The sequence below is a fragment of the Falco punctatus genome (genome assembly GCF_963210335.1).
Source record: "Falco punctatus genome assembly, contig: scaffold_23, whole genome shotgun sequence".
Taxonomy (NCBI): domain Eukaryota; kingdom Metazoa; phylum Chordata; class Aves; order Falconiformes; family Falconidae; genus Falco; species Falco punctatus.
Window position 1 is genome coordinate 772534 of NW_027660078.1, and position 20479 is coordinate 793012.

Consider the following 20479-nt stretch of genomic DNA (forward strand, 5'->3'; position numbering starts at 1 on the left):
ATTGGTCCGTGACCCTCCTGGTCAAGATTCAGGCTAACGCCCTGACCAAAACTGCACAATGAAAATGCATGCGCAGCCTAACCTTAAAGGGGCATGAAAATTTACCCCTTTAAATGCCCACCTCTTGGCTCTTGATTCTTAACCCCCACAAACAAACCTTATATATGCTAAGAAATGTTTTATTGTGCTTTGTTATGTAATCCTGTTATGATAATGTTTTGAAATTAGCTTATGACATGTTTGAGTTTTGAGTTGTTAGCTAACGTTTGTTAGGGATTTATAGTTCTTGTTAGTCATTTGTAGTTATTGCCTGTTATTGTTTATTGATAATGATAAATGGGTTTAATGCTTAGATAAAGATTGTTAACCTCCTTTGTATAGTTGGCAGAATCTTTTCTCTATCTCTATCTATGCCACCCACGGAGCAGCAATGTTGAGCCACGGGGCGGTGTGAAGGACGTTATTGGGACATCGCTATCTGTCTCACCATTGCTGGCTGACCGCAAAACAACACAGAGACGGAGATACCCGAATCACCCAGAACAGGAGATCTCCGGGGAATACCCTGCTTAAAACACCCCACTTCCAGACATGTATGTTGGGTTGTTTGCCGATGTCTAAATTGTAATAGAGATTGGTCCTGTGTTTCATTTAAGAGACAACCTTACTGTATGAAATGTCACAATGATTCGATACGTACCAGGGGACCAGAGGATCAAGTGGAAATTTGTAAATTATTTTGTGGATGGGAACTGTCAGTACCTGAACTTTGGGAAGTACATGAAACAGACTGGTACAGAGTTTTCAGACAGTGTACTATAAGATTCGCCTGGAAATGGACACAACAACCAAACAGGTGGAAATATATTTAAAAGATAACTAACTCTTTAGACCTTGGAAATTATTGACAGGATAACAGCAAAATTCCCCTCAAGACTACCTGCTGCTGCCGAGAAGATATTGATATCCCGTTGCTCTCTGCAAAAGAGTAGACGAGGAAGGCAGAGAGGTACTGAACAGTGGGGAAATGAAAGCTAGTATCCTATTAATAGTATTGATTACCATGACTTTAAAAAAAACAAAAAAAATGAGCATTACCCTTCAATTGGACCTTAGGTTGATGGGAAGATTCAATAGAAGTTCGGTATAACGTGACAGCCGGATCCCCAAAATTCCAAGTTAAATTGGAAGATTTAGTCTTTTATGAACTAGACCCACCCGGTCGATGAGAAAGAACAATAAAACCTTTTTATCTCTGCCCCAGTTCGAATCCAGGGAAAAGCTATTGCAATTTCCCTAATCACTATTACTGTGCATACTGGGGATGTGAAACCATAGCTTCAAACTGGGACGTAGCCATTAAAAATAGATTCTTAACTATAACATGGGGACCCGGAGGATGCAATCCGCCAGCTCCTAGCTGGGATAGACACGTAGAGGACCCCCATCTTGGCAACTGTAAGCATGTTATGTACTAGAAATCCTGCAGCCTAATGACCACGGATGGCTATTAGGATGAACCTGGGGAATAAGATATTGGGAACCTGGAGCTGATAGAGGGGTCTCTTCTATCTAGTTCCCCCAGTCTCTCCCCAAAAGGCAAGTAGTCCTGCTCCTGGCAAAGTTTGATGGCCCTCCACTGAACTCGCTCACGGATGAAAGACCACTCTCAATTGCACTGGGGGCTCAAAATTATACCCAGGGAGCTGGACACAACCCAGGGACTGCCAGGTAGCAGCGTACAATCCCCTCCCTCAGTCCCCTGGCTATGCTGCTCTTCATACAGCCCAGGACACCGTTAACCTTCTCAGCCGGCAGGGCACCCTGCTGGCTCATTCTCAGCTCACTTTCTGCCAAGACCCTCTGGCTATTCCCAGCAAAGCAGCTCTCCAGCCAGGCAGCTCCAGCACGTGCTGTAGCAAACGGTTGTTCCTCCTACTCTCCTTCCATGAAGGTACGCTTACCAGACTTCTTCTGTCACTTCACCAATGTTAACTCAGGTCACAAACAGCAAAATGCAGGCAGCTTCCTACCATACAATTTGATACGCGCCATCACTCCCATCATGTAACATGGACACCACAATTTTGCTTAGAAGATAAGACTTAGATGTGGATGCAGGAGAGCTGTGACACCTCCCCTGTGCACAGCACAGGCTGAATGACCAGCTTTTCTGGTCAACTGTATCTGCCTGAAAGCTGGATATTTACTGCAGGTCGATACTTGAGCGTATTCAGGCGAGGGAACAGCTGGGGAAATGGTAGGTGAAGAACTAATTGCTTAGTGAAAAGGCTGCTTATTCCATCTGATGTGCGGAATTAAACTCCGTAACTCGGGGTAAGTTATAAAGCAGGGTGTTTATTGCGGTGCCGGGTGCAAGGGGGGTCGCTCCTCCTAACTTGCACGCGTAGTTTTACTCACGATACATATTTACACAGTGAAGTTGGTTAGTTCTGCCCAAAGTCTACACCTACGAGCTAATTATCGGTTAGTTGCTTTCTCGCTTCAATTTAAAGGTAGAGTTCATTTTAAATTTACTCCCCATGCTCCCCGGGCGGGGGGGTTCACTCTCTTCGGGGGGCCATTTGAGTAGGAGGTCGGGATCTCCCCCACCACAGTGATTGTACCCCGGTGTCCTTGAGCCTTACCCCTTCAGCAGCCCGTTTTCTTCCAGCAGCTCGCAGGCCCCTGCCAGCAGGCTCCGTATTCACAGGCCGGTGGGGCTCAGCTCCCCCTGCCCTGGCTGCCCCCCGAGGCGCTGAGCGGGCGAGCCCCAGCCCTTCTCTGCAGGCAGGGAGGCTCCTGCCCGCCTGCCGGTGGCTGCTGGCCCCGGGGCGGCTCCTGCCTGCAGCCCGGCTTTCGGGGGGCACCGCGCTGTCTGGGGTCGGGGGGGCACAGCCCTGAGCGCTACAGCTTGCCTACCGGCAGGCAGAGCCGCTCGGCGTTAAGGCCAGCGTAGTTTTTGCGTGTGTTTGGTCGTGATTTGGCTTCCGGAGAATAATGCTTTTGAGGTATGATGGCATGAAATCATGATTGAAACAGAGCAGGCATCTGCAGGAGAAATACCAGCTTGGGTGTAAGTCGGTGAACTGTATTGCCTCTCCCCAGCATTACCGTTGTTCGTTGTTGGAGGGAAATCGGTCGTGCCAGAGGTATTGTTAGAGTTTACCTGTCCAATGAAATGCCAGAGACTGGCCAATTAGAAAATGTGATTTATTAAAGCAAGCAACAAGTAAGCAAAACAGTGCTGGGCGGCCGGGGAGTCTCCTGCTCCACCAAGGGCGCGCAAATTCAAGCAAGCTGAGCAAATTCAAGCAAGCTCTTTCACTCGCTCTTTGTTGCGGATGTCTTCAGTGAGCTGAAGGCTCTCCCTGTCATGGGCACTGTTGTTATGCTCCAAGGACACCGTGATTGTGGTGTTGATTGGTTCCGGCCCAAGCTCAACTATAAAGTGCCGACTCGAGGGAGGAAGCTAGCTGTTAACTTGTCCTGCGATGGAGACATCAACAGAAGTGCCTCGGCTCCTCAGCATGTGACCTCTACTTGGGAGGACTATGTCTGGTTTCAAGCACCAGCGGCGCTCAAAGGCTTTCACAAATGACCCACACTCTGTAGAACTTTAATGGAATATCGAATAACCTTTGGTGCCGCTTTAAGTGATAACTTTATCAAATACAACTGTGTATTCTTGTCTGTCTGGATCCTTTATTCAGGGCGTCTACTACCTTCCTGTAGTGTCCATCTGTTTTCATCTCCTGAATGGCTGTTGAAAGCAATTACCCTTTAAGGCACAGCTGCACAAAGATACAGTGATTCTTTGGGGACCTGAGTTATGGTACAGGAGACTAATTGGCGCGTTGGGAGTAAAACTTTCCTGCTGTGTACTTGCTGAACTGGCAAATACTGGATAAACCTTTTCCCTCCCGAGTTTTAATGCGGCCATTACTAAATTAGCTGATTGCTTGGGACTCTCTCTGGGTAATGTACATGACTATTAATACACTTGGCCTTTACTAAAAAGGCTATAGCCATTCTTACCCGTAAAAGGAGACCTTTGTAGTCTGATCAGGCTTGAGTGAGTACTCGAGTGTTTGCCTGTCTATTTGATAAAATTAGACTTCTCTATAACTCAATTTCAGTTACTTAATCCAAACAAAGTGTGGGACTTCTGAGTAATTGGGAGGTCTTGTACTGGTGACAAAAAGAGATTGATTGGCCCTGTGGAAGTGGGGAAGCACGTCTTCCTATTTTTTTACTAACCTTTAGCCCAACAGCCTTGACGGTCAGTTAGATATACAGTTAGAACTAAAAGCAAGCAGTTTCTGCTCTAACCCTCTTCAGAGGAGGTTAGGACTGCGGCGAATGAAGAGACGGGACGCAGCTTGATGCAAGCAAATGTCAATTTATTGTACAGAAGCACGAGTTTCTATACACTTTCAGAAGCTGCGCGTTTGAAACAGATTGGTTCTTGAAGCTAAGCCTTGCATACTAGGCAATCCCCGATTGGTGGTTAGCTGCCATCAATTAACAGCAAGGTGTTACCTTTCCTTGGCGCCATCCGTCCCCCACTCCCCTGTGCTCTGTAAACATGCCTCATCATGTTAATCGTTGTCTAGACAAGCTCGAGCACATTCCCCTCAGCTAACTGATTGCCAAGCATGGTCCTAGTTTGCAGCCCGCTCCTGCATCTCCCCCTTCCTGTTGCACAAAAAGAACCTTTGAAACCGAACGAGTAAAAACAAGGTATAAGTAATAGAACAAATAAAAAACCAACTGAGACATATTATCAGTGTCAAAATAACCCGCTGTCTCTGTTCCGTACAATTTTACAATTTCCCCTTTTTGTTTTTGAACAGGTAGGACCAGGTTTGCCATGTTCTGCAGGGCCCTTGCAAACATGACAGCAACCAAGGTAACAGCAAACAAACAATACTGCCAATTGAGTGAATGGATGCCAAAAAAGACTGAAATTTTCTCAGATTTTGATACCATGTTGCTGCAATGGGGCGCCTAAAATCCACGCAGCACATACATACCATCCAAATCCTCACAGCCATGTCCTTGAACCAACAACAAAAAGCAGTGGCAATTTTGACTCACATGCTTAACTGCCTACCAAACAAGGTGATTTAACTCTTTAATGCTTTCCCTGCTGTTACTCTGGATAAGAGAAGAACCGCTGCGACACGTTCCCATCATAGCCTCCTACTACATTAACATCTACAGAAAGACAATGATCGACATTCAAAGTGTAAACAATATCATCTTCTTTTGGATTAACATTATACATAGGTGGAAGGGCACACCAAACAAGAACTGGTTCAGTCAAAAAGTTCGAAACATAGCATGCCTTCTCTGAACATACCTCTGGGGTCATTCCCTTCATTCCCTCTTTTTTTATGCAAAGAGAAACACTTCCACCAAAACAGAGAAGCCCCTATTTACATCTCTGAGCCCGGACACAAACCGCAGCTGTATGCGCCACCAGGCTCAGGGCAGGAATCATTCATGCCGTTACACAGCTATGTATCTCTACAAGCATGCAGACACCTATTAAACACTAGATAACCATGTTTATCTTTCCTATTCTCCTTCACAATACCTAGCTGTTTCTCCCATTAGTTTCCAGCCCACTCCTGCATAGGACTCCTGTCCCAATATGCTAGCTTGTTCTCACTTAAGACAACAACAATAAAAGTTAGTTTCTTGCTTGCTTTTACTTCTAAGTCTTAGACTCTTCAATGTTTATGAAATATGAAGAGGCGGTGAGGCGAGTGTGATCAAGTTCAGCACTATCTTTACTTGTCAAACTCCTGTTCAAAGTCAGAAGGTATTACTTGGGAGCAGAACTTGAGCCCTTTCTTCTGGCCTGGTGTCTAGTGCAGAATGGGAGAAGGAGGGAGGGTGAGAAACACTTGAGAGCTTTGAACAGTGTGTCAAAACTAGGTGTCTGCTGGCCTTAACCTTCAGTCAGCTACTTAGAAGTGTCTGTAATGTAGTGAGATTAACAGCTCCAAACAGCTCTATCCCATTTGAAGAGAAACTCGAGCCTACTGGTAGCAAGGTTGCTTGCAGCTTCTTGCTAGCAAAAATTGCACGATGGTGTGATAAGAATCGTTTGAAATGAGGGTAAAGGTTGAAGTAACCTGCTACGCTTGGTGCATATTTTAACTTTACCATTTGGAATAGAATGATAAAGAACGAAGAGGAAATTAAGTTGGTATTTTTGAGCTTGGAGCACACTAGGAACGCTGTCTCTGCCTTGTTATCCATTAAACATCTGTTTACATAGTGTAGTAGCTGCTAAAGCTAGCCGTAGGGGGAAAACCTGTTAGAATGAAGAAAGCTGCCTTGTGTGCAGCTGCCCACTTGAATATGTAATTCCTGGTCTCTTGAATGAAACATAACTTGAACGTAGGAGTGTTTGTGCTCAGGAGATCAAAACCCTTTACACTTCCACCAAAGCTGCTTGTGATGCATATTTCAGACGCTAGCACTCGAGTGTTTAAAGAAGCTTTTAAACAGAAGCCTTCGTTCTAAGGATCAAGGGGCTGGTTTCTTTCTACTCTCTTCCCCAGATGAGTGCAGTGTTACTGCAGTAAACCGTTCATGTATTCTGTTACACTTGAACTATGAGTGCAGCAATGATACGGTGCCGGGAGTGAAAGAAGACAAGTTGCTTACTTTGGGGTTTTTTCTTTTATTCTTTAGAAAAGCTTTAGAGCTTCATTAACAATTTTAGTACTGTAATGATTATCAAAATGAAATGTTGTTTTCTCTATGTGATTACATTGGATTTATTTGATCCCTCAAAGTAAAGGTTCTGCTGGTGGCAGAACAACTTGCTTCTGTTCTATATATGTATCTAAAGTGCATGTTCACAGCTGTTCCACCTTTCTGACAAAGTGCATGATGTCTTGTGCCAGAAGCTTTGGTTCCTCAAAGGCAGCAAAATGCCCTCCACGTGGCATGTAAGAGTAAGTGATGATGTTCTTGAAGACCTCCTTTGCCCAGACCCGTGGTGTATGTACTAGCTCCTGAGGAAAAAGCTGCAGTCCCTGTGGGAACATACACTGCAAACCTAGAGGACATTAACTAAGTGCCTTTTTGAAAAAAGTCCTGGGGAAATTCTATAAAAACCTCCTGACTCTAGTAATTGCCACAGTCAGCTGGCAGAGCTTCACCGCAGCGACACATTTTGTGGTTTGTACTCTGCTGAAAAGCTTTGCTTGTATTTGAGTCTCCTTGAGTATGAGAATATTATACCCAAAAACGTAAAGTAGAGCCAACTTCGCACACGGTTCAATCTTGAAACGTTTCCTATTTTTAAACTTACCTTGTTTTACAGTTTTGCGATAAATGGCAAGACGCATCACCTCTTTGTGACAGTCAGAAATGAGCCTGCTCAAGTTTACTTTAGAATTTATAGTACCAGCGTAACGAATGAGTTGAGGAAAGGTAAGCTGGCTCGGTCTACAAAGGAAAAGACTCTTCTATTTGTTTGTGTGATCGATCACATGGAATTCCGTTCTGCAGCATTTTCTGGTCAGCCTCTCTTATAGTCATCTTAAAGTCAGTGGCTGTTAGAAGGTGCTTGGTTTGTTAGAAGGTACTGCTCTCCAAATTGCTTCCCCAAGTTTGTGCTTAACACTTGCAGTCGTTAGTTTTATCCACCACTAAGCCGTATGCTTCCTAATTCAGTTTAAACATCTCTCTTGGAAATGCTCCTGATTTTCTGTTTTGTTTTAACTGAACTGAGCCACAGATCACATTTGTTTGGTGACTAAGTATATAGACCTGTAGTTTGAACACAAGACTGAATATAGTTTGATATGTCCACTGCATTGTCTTGGCTACAAGCTACTTTGTGTGAATTACAGGTTCAAAAGAAAAATGACTCAACTATTTTTATCAAAAGAAAATAAGAACTTAGATTATTTTTTTAACAACTTAAGTTTGCTGTTTTAAGTAATCTAAATGTTTATACAGGCAAACGTGTTTCAATCTCATTTGCAAATCTTTCTTACACCTACCACTTCATTACCTGGCATCATCTGTTAGACCAGGGTTCTTGGAGATGTTCTCCTTGTAGAATCGCTTTGAGGACACAATGGAGGATGTCACCCAATAAATCATCACATTGGCCAAAAGCTCATCAAGAGTGTATTTGCTATTGATAGAAAAAGATGAAGACGTTTCATTGGAAGCTGTTTCTCAATACGCTGTATTGGGCTCATGCCCTGAAGAACAGTTGTTCTTGTTCTCCACTTGTTTTCAAGCAGCAAATTAATTGGCACCCATGTGCCCAGAGCAAAACTGCCCGGTGCTGAAGCAGTAGTTTGCAGGCAGTCTGCTGTAAGTTTACACTACTACTTGTCATGTGTAACCTTTCATGCTCAAAATTCAGCTTTGGCCAGTCTTTTACCTATCTCCTCATTAGTTACCATTGCTCATTCTTTTAATGAGTCCTCTCATGGAAGAGCACCTGTTTTCTTACCTTTCCAAGCCTCCATCATCTTTATGCAGAAATGATTTATCTCTCCAGGTAGAGAATTTTTCCAATATATATGCAGCAAGCCCCACAGGGGAGTCATTCAGTCCACAACCTAATTCAAGAGAAGAAGAGAACCATTGCAGTTGCCTGGCATTGCAAATACTTCAGTGGGAGTTAAACTGGACTTACATCAATTCTTCAGAGTTTTCTATGAGAATTCAGTAAAGAGTGCGTTTTACTAGCCCTGGTAGTACTTTATTCTTGAAAAGTTCACCCCAATGGAATTTTGGCTATAACTGACAGCACTATAAAGTTGAGCAATTCCTATACAAAAGAAAATAGGAGTTAAGAAAATCCTCTGGGCTTCTTGGTAATGTGTGGCAGAAAGAGCAAATTCAGATGTAAAGGGATTACACTCTGAAAAGAAATTTCAGATAAACTGTTTGGGAGCACTGTCCTGCTAAGGATGGCTAACTGGGACCCTGAGTGCTGTTCACTTTCTATGTAATTTAAACAGTGGAGTGTTGTGTATCTGCTATCTGCTCCTGCCTTTGGGGAATGCTAACAAACATTATAAACACAGCATATTATATCTGTGTTTTAACCTGTAAAACGGGTGGGGATTACTTCAGCAGTGGTAGAGCTTGCCTTGGGAAAATTCCTGTACCACACTCCAGGCTGTAGTTTTACAGTATCCTTAGAATTGCCTACTCTCAAGTGTATTTTAGTGTGACTTTAGCACTGAATGACTGCGTAGAAGATGATGCACAATGTGATTTCAATTTAATAGTGGACATAGTTAATGCAAAGTAAGTTTGTGCATTGGCACAACAGTTTCCCTGTGCTGTCAGGCCTAAAGTGATTTGCTACACATCAAAGTCATGTAAATGCTTTGACCAGCAAAGGTAGGGCAGGCTAAAATGTGCCAGCTAACATGTGACCCGTCTGGAGGTGAGCATTTTCTGAGCTGAAAGCTGTCCCCGAATCACTGTATTCAACTTTCATGGATTGGATGCTCAGAAATACCAGTCTTGTTTGCAGCTTACTAATGATTCAACCTGTACACCTCTTAGGTACCACAGCTTCTGGTGAGTGAAAATACTGTAGCTTTGCTTTAAACCTGCCTAATGAGAACTAAACTGATAATATAGATATTTTTTGAGACTAAGCAGGGAATATGTATTTTTTTCCCCCTATTTATTTTCTACCTTGCACAATTTTAGTGTGCTACAAAATCCCTGCTCTTCTTTTTTTCCAGGTTAAAGAGTCCTAGACTACGTACAGTGCTTGTAGGGAAGCTGCTTGGTCACTTTAGGGTTCTTTTTCTCCCCTTCTTGTATTCTTTTGATTATAAAATATATTAATGAAACAGGGGTGGAACAGATTCTAAATATCATGGATTTAGTGTTTTGTCTTACTCTCTTTTTGCTTTCTTTAAGAGTTTGTAAGATTCTCTTAAAGTCTGAGCTGGCTGACGTTTCAAAGCACTGTCCTTGACTCTTGGATTCTCTCACATAGCAGCAACCAAACTAGAGCCCATTGTGATTTTCTTCCTCTGCTTAAATTGCTTTGGACTTTGTTGACATCAGTTTTTATTGGCCAGTTTAATCAACCAGTCACTTAACTGCAGAGAGTTACAAAACCATTTATCTTTAGATTAAACCAAACCCTGGATAGGTGTCAGATTTTCACTTAACCATTAACTTTTATCTGTAGAGAAATTAAGATCATATTGAAAGGTACAGGTGCCAGCACAGATTTTTGTGATACTCTCTCTCCCCTGGAACTTGCTTACTTATTTATATTCATGAATTCTCATGTTAACTAGTTATTAACCCATGAACTTAATCTTTTCCTTAAGGCAGTTTAATGTCTTTAAGAACACTGGGAGAAGGAACCTCAACAAAACTTTTCTTGGAAATTAAATATGTTCCATTACTAGGTCCACAGCTTCTTGATCCTGCCAGAGCTCTGATATCTGAAGCATGATTTCCCTGTGATATTATCACCTGTAAATGAATTCTCCTTTTAAAAACATTTCTGCTAGTTTTCTGATCAGACACTAGACATACTGGTCTTTGTTTTTCTGGGGGCTGTCTTCATTGTTTGGCTTTTGAAAAGAAAACCCCAAAAACCCCAACCTGGTATCTGGTTTGTCTCCTTTTATTTCTCTGATATTGCAATCAGTTCAAGCAACAGACTAGGCATTAGCTGACGTTTCACTTTGAGTTTCCTCTTTTCCAGTTAAATGCCAGGATGGGGTGCTATTACTTCTATGGTCTCCGTACCTGATGCCAGTCTGAGACAGCTCTGCTGTCTTTCCTGATGAGGGTTTATTTCAATAAAGGAATACCCCATAATCTTTGATAATATTATACAAATAAATCATGTAACTTTTCTGAGATGGCCATACCTTTCTTCAGACTCCTTATCTACTGGTCCCACTACATCATGCTTCTGGCTTCAGGTATTATGGCTGTGTCTACCTTTCTGCAAGTTTCACATTGCACTTGCTTATGGTATTTTTCTTGTTTTCACCCACATTTATTTCTAGAAGCTTCAATTTCAGGGTCCTGTGCTTTACTTTAAGAGGCTTTTTGCAAAGGGTTTCTTTGCCATAGAGAAGTGGTATGCCATTTAACAGACCTTGAAAAGTGATATTTGTAGTCTCCGTCTTTTTTTAAGCGGTTCCTTTTCACTTCCTTTTACACAGCTCTTGTCCCCATGTCTTGCATTCAGTCACCAGAATTCATTGCTTCTCAAACATGGTTGGCTTTTGTTCAACTATGTGTTTATACGCCTTAAGCAGTCAGTATACAAAGTTCATAGTGATATAGAGAAGGTTCATTACCTGCAGTGTCTGGTTTGGTGGCTTGGATGTGTAAGTATCCAGACTCTCGCAATAGTTCATGTATATTCTTCTGGATGAAAGGATACATACGTCGAACATCTTCCCTAGTAAAGCCTATGAGCCATGGTATATAAGCCCCAAGCATCACGGAAATCATCCTTCTCAAACCTTCTCTGCCAGCGAAGATAAGATTCACAGATCTGAAATCAAGTTAATGAATAGAAGGTTAAATCAAGCAATTTTCTGTTTCCAAATTTTCTAGAAAATAAGTCTGACGGGAGCTGTAATAGAAGCATTTCACTAAGCCAAATACATAAGCCCTTCACATTTATCGTGATTTCCAAAAAAATTTGGGAGAGTTAAAAATGGTACAGCTGGTGCCATCTCCATCCAGGAAAGTCCTATACTTCGTGGTACTGATCAGCTGCTGAAAGGCTGAGCTCCTTCCTTTTCTCCCTGCCAATTTTAAATTTATCTCCTTCCTGATTTACAGTGATGATCCTTGAGGTCTCAAATCAAAATGCAGCAGAGCTTACTTCCATGCCTAGTGAAAGAGAAGCCAAACAGCACTCCATTTTTCTCTGTACAACTCTTCCCTAGATAAGGGAGGCCAACAGCATCCTGGCTTGTGTCAGAAATTGCGCGGCCAGCAGGACAAGGGCAGTGATGCTGTACCCAGCACTGGTGTGGCTGCACCTCGAATACTGTGTTCGGTTTTGGGCCTCTCACTACAAGAAAGATGTGTCCAAAGAAGAGCAACGGAGCTGGTGAAGGGTCTAGAGAACAAGTCCTATGAGAAACAGCTGAGGCAACTGGGCTTGTTTAGTCTGGAGGAAAGGGGGCTTGGGGGAGACCTTCTTGCTCTCTAAAACTACAGGAAAGGAGGTTGTAACAAGGTGGGTGTTGGTCACTTTTTCCCAGGTAACAAGTGAGAGGATGAGAGGAAATGGCCTCAAGTCGTGCCAGGGGAGGTTCAGATGGGATATTAGGAAAAATTTCTTCACTAAAAGGGTTGTCAAGCATTGGAACAGGCTGCCCAGGGAAGTGGTTGAGGTATTTAAAAGGTGTGTAGATGTGGCACTTAGTGACCTGGTTTAGCAGTGGACTTGGCAGTGTTAGGTTTATGGTTGGACTCAATGATCTTAAAGGTCTTTTCCAACCTAAATGCTTCTATGATTCTATGAAATTTAGAAAGCGTGAGAATGCAAATACCACTGTCAATGCAAAGCACGTGAATATGACTGAATGCACAGGGGTGGGGATACCCCTGGAGAAAACAAAGCAGAAGGCGATGAGAGGCAGGGCAAACAGAAGGCAGGACCCGGACCGTGGAGCCAGAAGGTAGGGTAAGAACTGGAGAAACCTTCTCTGCACTGATTCCCTTTGCTACTCACTGTGGCAGCATCTGGGCCATGTTTGTGGTAATAAGAGATCCCCAGTCTTCTCCCTGTAGGTAGTATTCTTTGGAGCCCAATCTATTCATCAGCTTGTGAAATTTCCGAGCAGTTGCTTTGCTGTCAAAGCCTGTAGGTAAAGAGAAACAGAGGAAACCTGTTTGTCTTGGTGTATCATCCCCTGGCCAAAGATCATGGTCTGACAGAGGCACACGAGTATGCTGCTGTGTAAAGGCACAGTGTGCTATGCTGCTCTGCCTTGCTCCTTGGCAATACAGTGAACACAAGATGGAAATTCAGTGGAAAGTGGATAAAGTGGATAAAGTGGAAAGCAGACCTGGTTTCCAGCTACCATTACCTTCCAGATCTCCACAGCCAGCCCCAGAGCCTCAGCCACATGGGTGTTAGTGCAGAGCCAAGCATCTGCATTCACAAACTGCATTCCCTGGTGAGGGCCAGGGATGACTGAGTCTCCAAGAACCTGGCAATTCCAACAGCGCCTTTTCATCGCTCACCTTTCTGGTGTGGTGCCTCAGAGAAGCCATATCCTGGGATGGATGGGCAGATGACCTCAAACACCATGTCACCCTCATTCAGGCCATGCTCAGCTGGCTCTGTGAGTAGAGCGATAGTCTTGTAGAACTCGTAGAAGGAGCCAGGCCAGCCGTGGACCATCAGCAGAGGTTGAACAGCTCAACTGTGAGGGACGTAGGAGGGCTTCACGTGGATAAAATGGATATCAATCCCTGCCACACATCCAGACAGATAAATTAAAGCCTTAGTTCCATCACAGTTTCTGTTCCGAACTCTGAAGAAGGAGGGTGGCAAAACTGTGATTAGCATTCACAGCAGAAGGTACACAATCAACCCATGGCAAGAAGATGCCTAGCTGAAAGGACATGCCTGGTATTTTACCTGTGTCTCATCTTTTACTTACAGACAGAGGTATTGATCCCAGTCCCAGTTACTGGGGTCACAGGAGACTGAGCATCCACCTCCTGAGAAATTGGTCTTACAGTATATAAGTACAGCTGCACTTCAATGAATAGCATAATGCAACTAAGACACGTGCAAAAACATGACTAAATTACAAAATGTGTGGGTGATAGAAAGAGAAACATGGAAAAAGTAAGCGCAGGATAGAAGTTTAACCTGCAGATCACTTATCTAAAGTCTGGCTAACCTCACCTGGCTAAACTGGGTGGTGGTGGTGGATATTCCAACCTCAGGGCCTGGGTAAATTTTACAGTTTTCAAAGGTGGCTTCAAGGCAATAGCAGAAGAAAACCTCGTTGTTATTTAGTGCAGGTTCAGAGCCAGATGAAGCCCATCTTCAAGCAGATCTAATCTTATCACCACTGTGCAATGATCTTAATCTATAGAGGGTTACTAATAACATAGCCTCCACTACTGATCCTTCATTAAGCTGTTATGCACACTGTTGTCTTAATAGAGTAACCTCTTAAAGCCCCCCATTCTCTCTGTGCATTTCAGAGTGAGACCTGCTCAAGCCACAGAGACCCCCTCACCTTCAATGGTGGTTCGGAAATGGGGATATTTGTTCAGGATTTCCACTTGCTTGCGTCGGTCAAACTGGTTCCTCCAGTAGGCCACCACCTTCTGCAGGTAGCTGGAGGTGAAGCCGTAGCGGAAGGCAGCCCCTTCCAGCTGCGGTGTGTAGCGGGCCTGCTCCAGGCGGCGATGCAGGTCCTGCGGACAGGAGCTCTTGCAAGGCTGGCCAGATGCCTGCATGTGCCCTATGCTAAGGCAGGCATGAACAGGCTCTCCTGGCTCCACCGGCTTCTGTGTCTCTCTCTGGGACACCACAAGCCCTCCTGAAGCAGTGCCATACTCTGTATAACTTCCTGAATCATTTATATGGAGAATATATTTTTCTACAGGTTAGCAGTTCCCCTAGGGCACCCAGGAGTAGTGGGTTCTACGCTTGCCTTACTGCTAACTCGCTTTAGGGTTTTGGGCACTAGGAACTTGCCAGCACTGCCAGCTGAGAGAAGAATAAGCAGCTCAGCCTGTGCTATCGACTGCTAGTTGGCCAGATAATTAGTGACAGGCTTGTAGGGACAGAAGGAAGGACCCCATCCTTCTTCACCCTTCCAACCCTGTCCTCTGCGGAAGCCCCTCAGTCCTGCCCTACTGGTGCCTTTGCTATCCCGGTGCCCTCCCACCCCATTCCACCACTGCAGACCTGCTGTCAAATTCTGCTGCTCAAAGCATGGCCTTTCTGCAGGAGCAGCCCCAGGTTGCATTGAGAGTCTGTGGTCTCAGAAAGCGTAAAGACATTGCAGTGAATCTGAGCTCAAATCCCATTCGTAAAGGGCAGTGAGCCAGAGCATCATCTAACGGACCTGCGCTGGCTATTGCCCCCAAGGCATCACCTCAAAGCAGTAAGGTGGGTGATGAACTGGCTCCACCTCGCAGCTTTCTGCCCCTCCTTACCTCCCAGCCACGGGTACCTCAATTTCTTTGTCAATTGTTTCAGTCTTGAAGGGACAGATACTTTCATCTTCTTTCCCTTTTAGAGGTCTTTCATCTGAGCCCCACCATCCATTGCCCATTTCAATAGTCTTGATCTTGTGTCTAGACCTCAGCCAGTAAACCAGCATCCCTCCAACGCCCAGAGCGGCCACAGGGACCAGGACTGCATTCCTCTGAGAACATTCAAATGACCTGGGGAGGCATAAAATTGTTTGCGCCCAACAGAAGTGCCAAGGGTAAAGGGACTATGCTGAGGCTTGTAGTCACATTGGTTGGACGTGAGTAACAAACCCCATGCAGTCAGCAGGGGCTGGGTGTTTCTGTTATTTTTGAAGATCGCAGGCAGGATTTGTGGCAGGGTTACATCTACCAGTGTTTCTTAGGGACCTTAAGCCTTTGCTGATCAGGACTTGTTAATCACAAGGCTTCTCTGTCCCTCTCCTTATGAACCAGGTGTGCCCTGGGAGACAAGGATCAGTAGGATCTGGATCTATCTGTTTTAAGGCAGGTACTGAAATGAATGGGATAGTAGCACCTGGTCAGCTTCAGGAATAAAAACTGCACAGAGTGGGCTGAGGAGCAGAGACAAGAGTTTTCAGCTGCTGGAGACAGCTGGATGTGCTAGACATGCCCCTTGACTGTGCTACATACATAGCTCCCCTACAGATTCAGTCATCTTTTAGGGCAACGCTAGCCCTCCACCATAGCTGTCCATAGGTAAAGGTCTCAACTTGTCTGTCTGGTGCCTCTTTTTCTTACCTAGACAGCAAAGTTTCAGACTTTCTTGAGGTGTGGGAGCTAAGGCGCCAGAGCTGGATTTAACAGACAGACAGCAATGTTTTAAAACCGTTCAAACCCTTCAGCAATCAGTCCTAAATGTAGTGTCCCTTCCCATCCCCCTGACCTGTGCCTCAAGCTCTCCAGCTTCCCTTGGGGATTAGCAGAGCTGTCTGGGGCTATTGCAGGGGGCTCAAAGAAGACTGTGAATGAAGATTTTTTGTCATACAGGGTATGGAAGGGACTATGCTGTGCCCCAACCCAGGTGCTAATAAAAAGTGAACTCCTCAGCACAGAGCAGCTATTTCACTTACCTGATCCAGGACAAGGTGCCATCCCTAGAAAATGGGGATGGGGGTGGGGTGGGAAAGATTCTTGGTCTGATAGTGTTGTCTGAATGGTACCATCCCTTGGGGATGGTGCAAGGAACATCCCCTGCCAGCACCATTTACCGTGCAGCCATGGGATCACAAGCTGTTCAGCTGGCTGGCAACAGAGACAGTGTTTCTGGGCTGTGTTTTAGCTAGATAGTTTGTCACCATAATATTCCCTCCTTCAGCACAATTCAGATAAAAGGCACTGAACAACTGGGTAGGTGTCCTTGCGGTGTTTCATCCTACAGAGGGCTGTGTTACTTCAGCCAAGTAAATAGTTTATTTTGGCAGCTGTGTAGCGATAGGTGCCCAGCCTTGGCAGGGGACTTCCAAGCTCAAGGGTTACTCTGCTGCCAGCCACGTGGTACTCATCCTGCCCAGGGCTGGCATGAGGAGCAGCTTGTGGGACCCTTCCCTGTTCAGGTTCAGTGAGCTGCTGTACCTTTGCTACTTCCAACTACTCCTGACTGGATACCAAGCTTTTAGGTCTCATCTGCCCGCAAGAAAAAGGAAACATCCTCTTTGGTTCTCTTTTAGCCTGGTAGATTCTCTTGCAAGAAAAGCAGAATCTAAAATCTACCAAAAAGTTAGAAGCAACAGAGAAAGTCTTGTTACTCTGCAGCTAGATGAGGGAGCTGTTTGGTGTCATAATTACGATGCCTTGAGACAAAAAAAAATTAAAAAGGACAGGAAACTCCATGAAAAACCAAGTCCACTGGGTGTTTCCTGTTGCCTGGTACCCTTTCCCACTGCTACCTGTGATGCAGAACACAGTGCCTGTACTGGACACCCCAGCAGTAGTGAAGGCAATTGGGTAATTGATCTCTGAGACAGTCTATGTGATTTTTAAGGAAGTATCTCCTGAAACCACTCCCAGACAAAGAAGACCAAGAGCTCCTAAGAGTAAACAGTGTCAGCCTCCACCTCCCTGGAGGCTGAGTAGCTTATGCAACAGGTAATAACAACCCCCTGCACTTACATCCTGGAGTTTAGTGAGTCAGAGGCACGAAACCAGTTATCACGGCAACAGCACAAACTCGGCACTGCTAACAAAGCAAGCATGTCCCAGAAACAGCTCTCTGAGTGGCACAGAACAAGGCTCAGTCTTATAAAACCTCCTCCCTACCCATGCTCAGGAAAGCTCAGCTGCATGCTCCCACCCACCGATGGCCTGGTGGACCCCACCGGGCCTTTCTCCTGCCCCAACCCTGGGGACCCCTGTTTAGAGTCCCTCCTCCCTGTGCCAAAGAGATCTCACCAGGCGTTTGGAAGCATCTCCTGCCACATGTCCACTCCTCCTCGCCTAGCCACAGCTCCCAGCGAAACAACCCAGGTGTCTCCTCTGCTGGCTTTCTCTTCTGCAGCGACACTCTCCTGGTGACAATGCAAGCTACATCAACCGTCAGTGCCACCTATTGCCTAAACGTGCGCTTGCAAATTAAGTTCAGCAAGAGACAAATGCCAGGTCCTGCACGGGGAGGGAACAGCTCCGTGCATCAGCAGAGGCTGGACGCCAGATGCATAGAAAGCAGCTCTGCAGAGCCTGGCCTGAGGTCCTCAGCTGAGCCTGAGTCAACAAGGTGCAGCAAAGGCCGGTGCGTACAGGGCTAGATAGCAAGCGTGTTAGCCAGCAGGCTGGGCGAGGTGATCCTTCGCTCTCTTCAGCACTTGTGGGGCCACATCTGGAGTGCCATGTCCAGTGCTGGCCTTGCTGGCAGAGGAAGGGCTGGAGTGAGGCTGCCCACCCTCGGTGGTCAGGGCCACCAGGCTGCTGGGGGGCTGGAGCCATGTGGTGTACCAGGAGAGACAGAGAGACCTGGGCTTGTTCAGCCTGGAGGAGAGAAGGCAAAGGGTGGGGTCTTACTGCTGTCTGCATCTACCTAGTGGAGAGTGTAGGAAAAATGGACCAAGAACAAAAGGCAATGGACGCAAACTGCAAGAAGGGAAATTCTGGTTAGATGTGAGGAAAAATTAGTTCACCATGGAGGTATTCAGACACTGGGACAGGGGCCCAGAGAGGATGTGGGATCTCCATCCTTAGAGGCAATCAAAATTTGACAGGAACAAGGCACTGAGCAACCTGATCTACCTGAACCTGCTCTGAGCAGAAGCTGCGATGAGCTGACCTCCATGTGCCCCTTCTGACCTGTGCATCGTGTGGCTCTATTCCATGTGCACCTGTGATTGGCAGCAGCCCAAACAAAAAAGGAAAAGTTGCTTTTCATTTTCCACAGAAATCAATGCTTTGTTTTAGCTCATTTTTAGACTTCATTTCCTTCATGGTTAGTAAAATCTTACTAGGTAAAGGCTTCTCTTTCCTAAATTGTGTCTTTGCTGTGCTTTAGCCCAGGAATAACTACATCTTACTGTGAGAGAAAATGATTCCTATCTCCATGCAACGCTCTAAGCGAAGTACCATCACCAGTGAGCTCTGTGATGGTTAGGTCTCATACCGTGACTTCATATGCAGCCACTGTGCCATCAAAAAAGAGTCATCAGGAAGAAAAGCTTGTAAATCCTTCATTTGGTCAAAGTTCAGTTTATTGCTACACCACAGCTATTTCTGGTTACATCCGTCTGGGATTACTTAGCTTTAAGGTTCTATTTCCCAAACAAAACCAGCTCTTTTGAGGCCTCTTGGAAGATGATATCCCTGATTGCAGAGGGACTATAGTCAGCAGACAAGAGAATTATTAGCAACAAGGGGAAAGAACTACAACCCATGTGGAAGGTAGCTGAGGACCCTGTAAAGAGCCAGGTTGAGGTACCGCAGGCTGCGATGTCGTCAGTAGACAAAAGAGACCTCGAGGAAATTCTGTTTCTTACTTAGCACTGGGAAAAAGCATAAAGGCTGGTGGAGGAAGGACTGGCTTAAATAGCTGTGAGTGAATTTATCTATACCAGGAATGTGGGAGAAGAGCCAGCAGAGCTAGTTACAGCTACAAAGAAAAGACAGAAGTTGCTGCTTTCTGTATAAAAAGCTTGGGAAAGTCAGAATGGCTTTTACTTAAGATACAAGGTGACACACCAAGGCCACTAATACCCTGGGGCTAAAAGGCAACACCTCACCACCACCTTCACCCCCGATAAATCTGGAACAGCTGGGATGCCAGGATCCCATCTACTGAAATGCAGGGGATGTGCAGGAGTTTTGTGTGAGTGCTGGTGAGCAGAGATCAAAGGGTTCCCAGAGGAAATTCCATCCTGGGATGCAGCAGCAGTGGAAAGCAAGGGGTTTTTCCCCTCCTCTCTTACAACCTCTCGAGGCCAAAATGCACAAATTCAGGCAGAAACTGCTTGCTGGAGACAGCAAGGCTGCCTCCCACGAGATTTTGATGCATGTCTCATAAATGGAAAGGGGAATCCCACAGGAAAGGACCTGCAAAAATGTCTCAGAGCATCTCCCTGCATTGGGGCAGGATCCCTTATTCTTAATGACAGACGTCTTAGCAAACCCATTTTTAAAAAGCCCCTTCGGAGCACTATTAGAAAAAATTCTGCCTCTGTCCCAGTGCTGTGCTTTTGCTGGTTCAGCTGCTACTCTGGCATGGGAAAAAAAACACAAACCAACCCAAAAGGAGAGAGAATAAAATTTGATACACTGAATCTCACTATTGCACCTCTGTCTAAACTTCCAAATGTCTAAACTTCCCACAGTCCCTGTGCGACAGGCATCATTTTATAAAGGGATTTCATATGTTCCCATTGCACAAATCCCATACTAACAGAAAGCTTGTTTCCTATGCTTTTCTCTTGCTCTTGTCACTGATCTGCAGGATCACCCCTGCAGCAATGATAGAAAATACAGACATGGAAATGTTACCGTAATGTATTTTTTCAGCTGGTTTAACAGCTGGATACAAGCAGGAGGAGCCAAACACAACACAACCTGCCAGGTCTCCCAGACCCGTTCGCTACTGCTGGTACAGTGTGACCTGCTGCTGGAGAAAGCACCCAAAGGCCAAGCAGTAGTTCTGCAAACACTGGGTGCCCTCTTGTGGGAAAGAGGAGCTCGCAGCACCAGTAATAACACTTTTTTTTCTATTTGGGCTTTTTTCTATTTTGGACTTTATGTGTTTCTCGTTGCCAGTTTC

At 45.2% G+C, this 20479-nt stretch overlaps 1 pseudogene across 1 annotated transcript; it reads right to left on the bottom strand.

Moving 5' to 3' along the window:
* Nucleotides 1-6506: 6506 nt before the first annotated feature.
* On the bottom strand, nt 6507-17686 carry LOC308058077 (epoxide hydrolase 1-like; annotated as a pseudogene). The gene is made up of 8 exons (XR_013931981.1): nt 15196-17686; nt 14268-14641; nt 13255-13485; nt 12740-13022; nt 11346-11557; nt 8498-8606; nt 8045-8170; nt 6507-7081 (listed from the first exon to the last, which is right to left on the bottom strand). The product of XR_013931981.1 is annotated as an epoxide hydrolase 1-like (transcript).
* Between the last annotated feature and the right edge of the window lie 2793 nt (nt 17687-20479).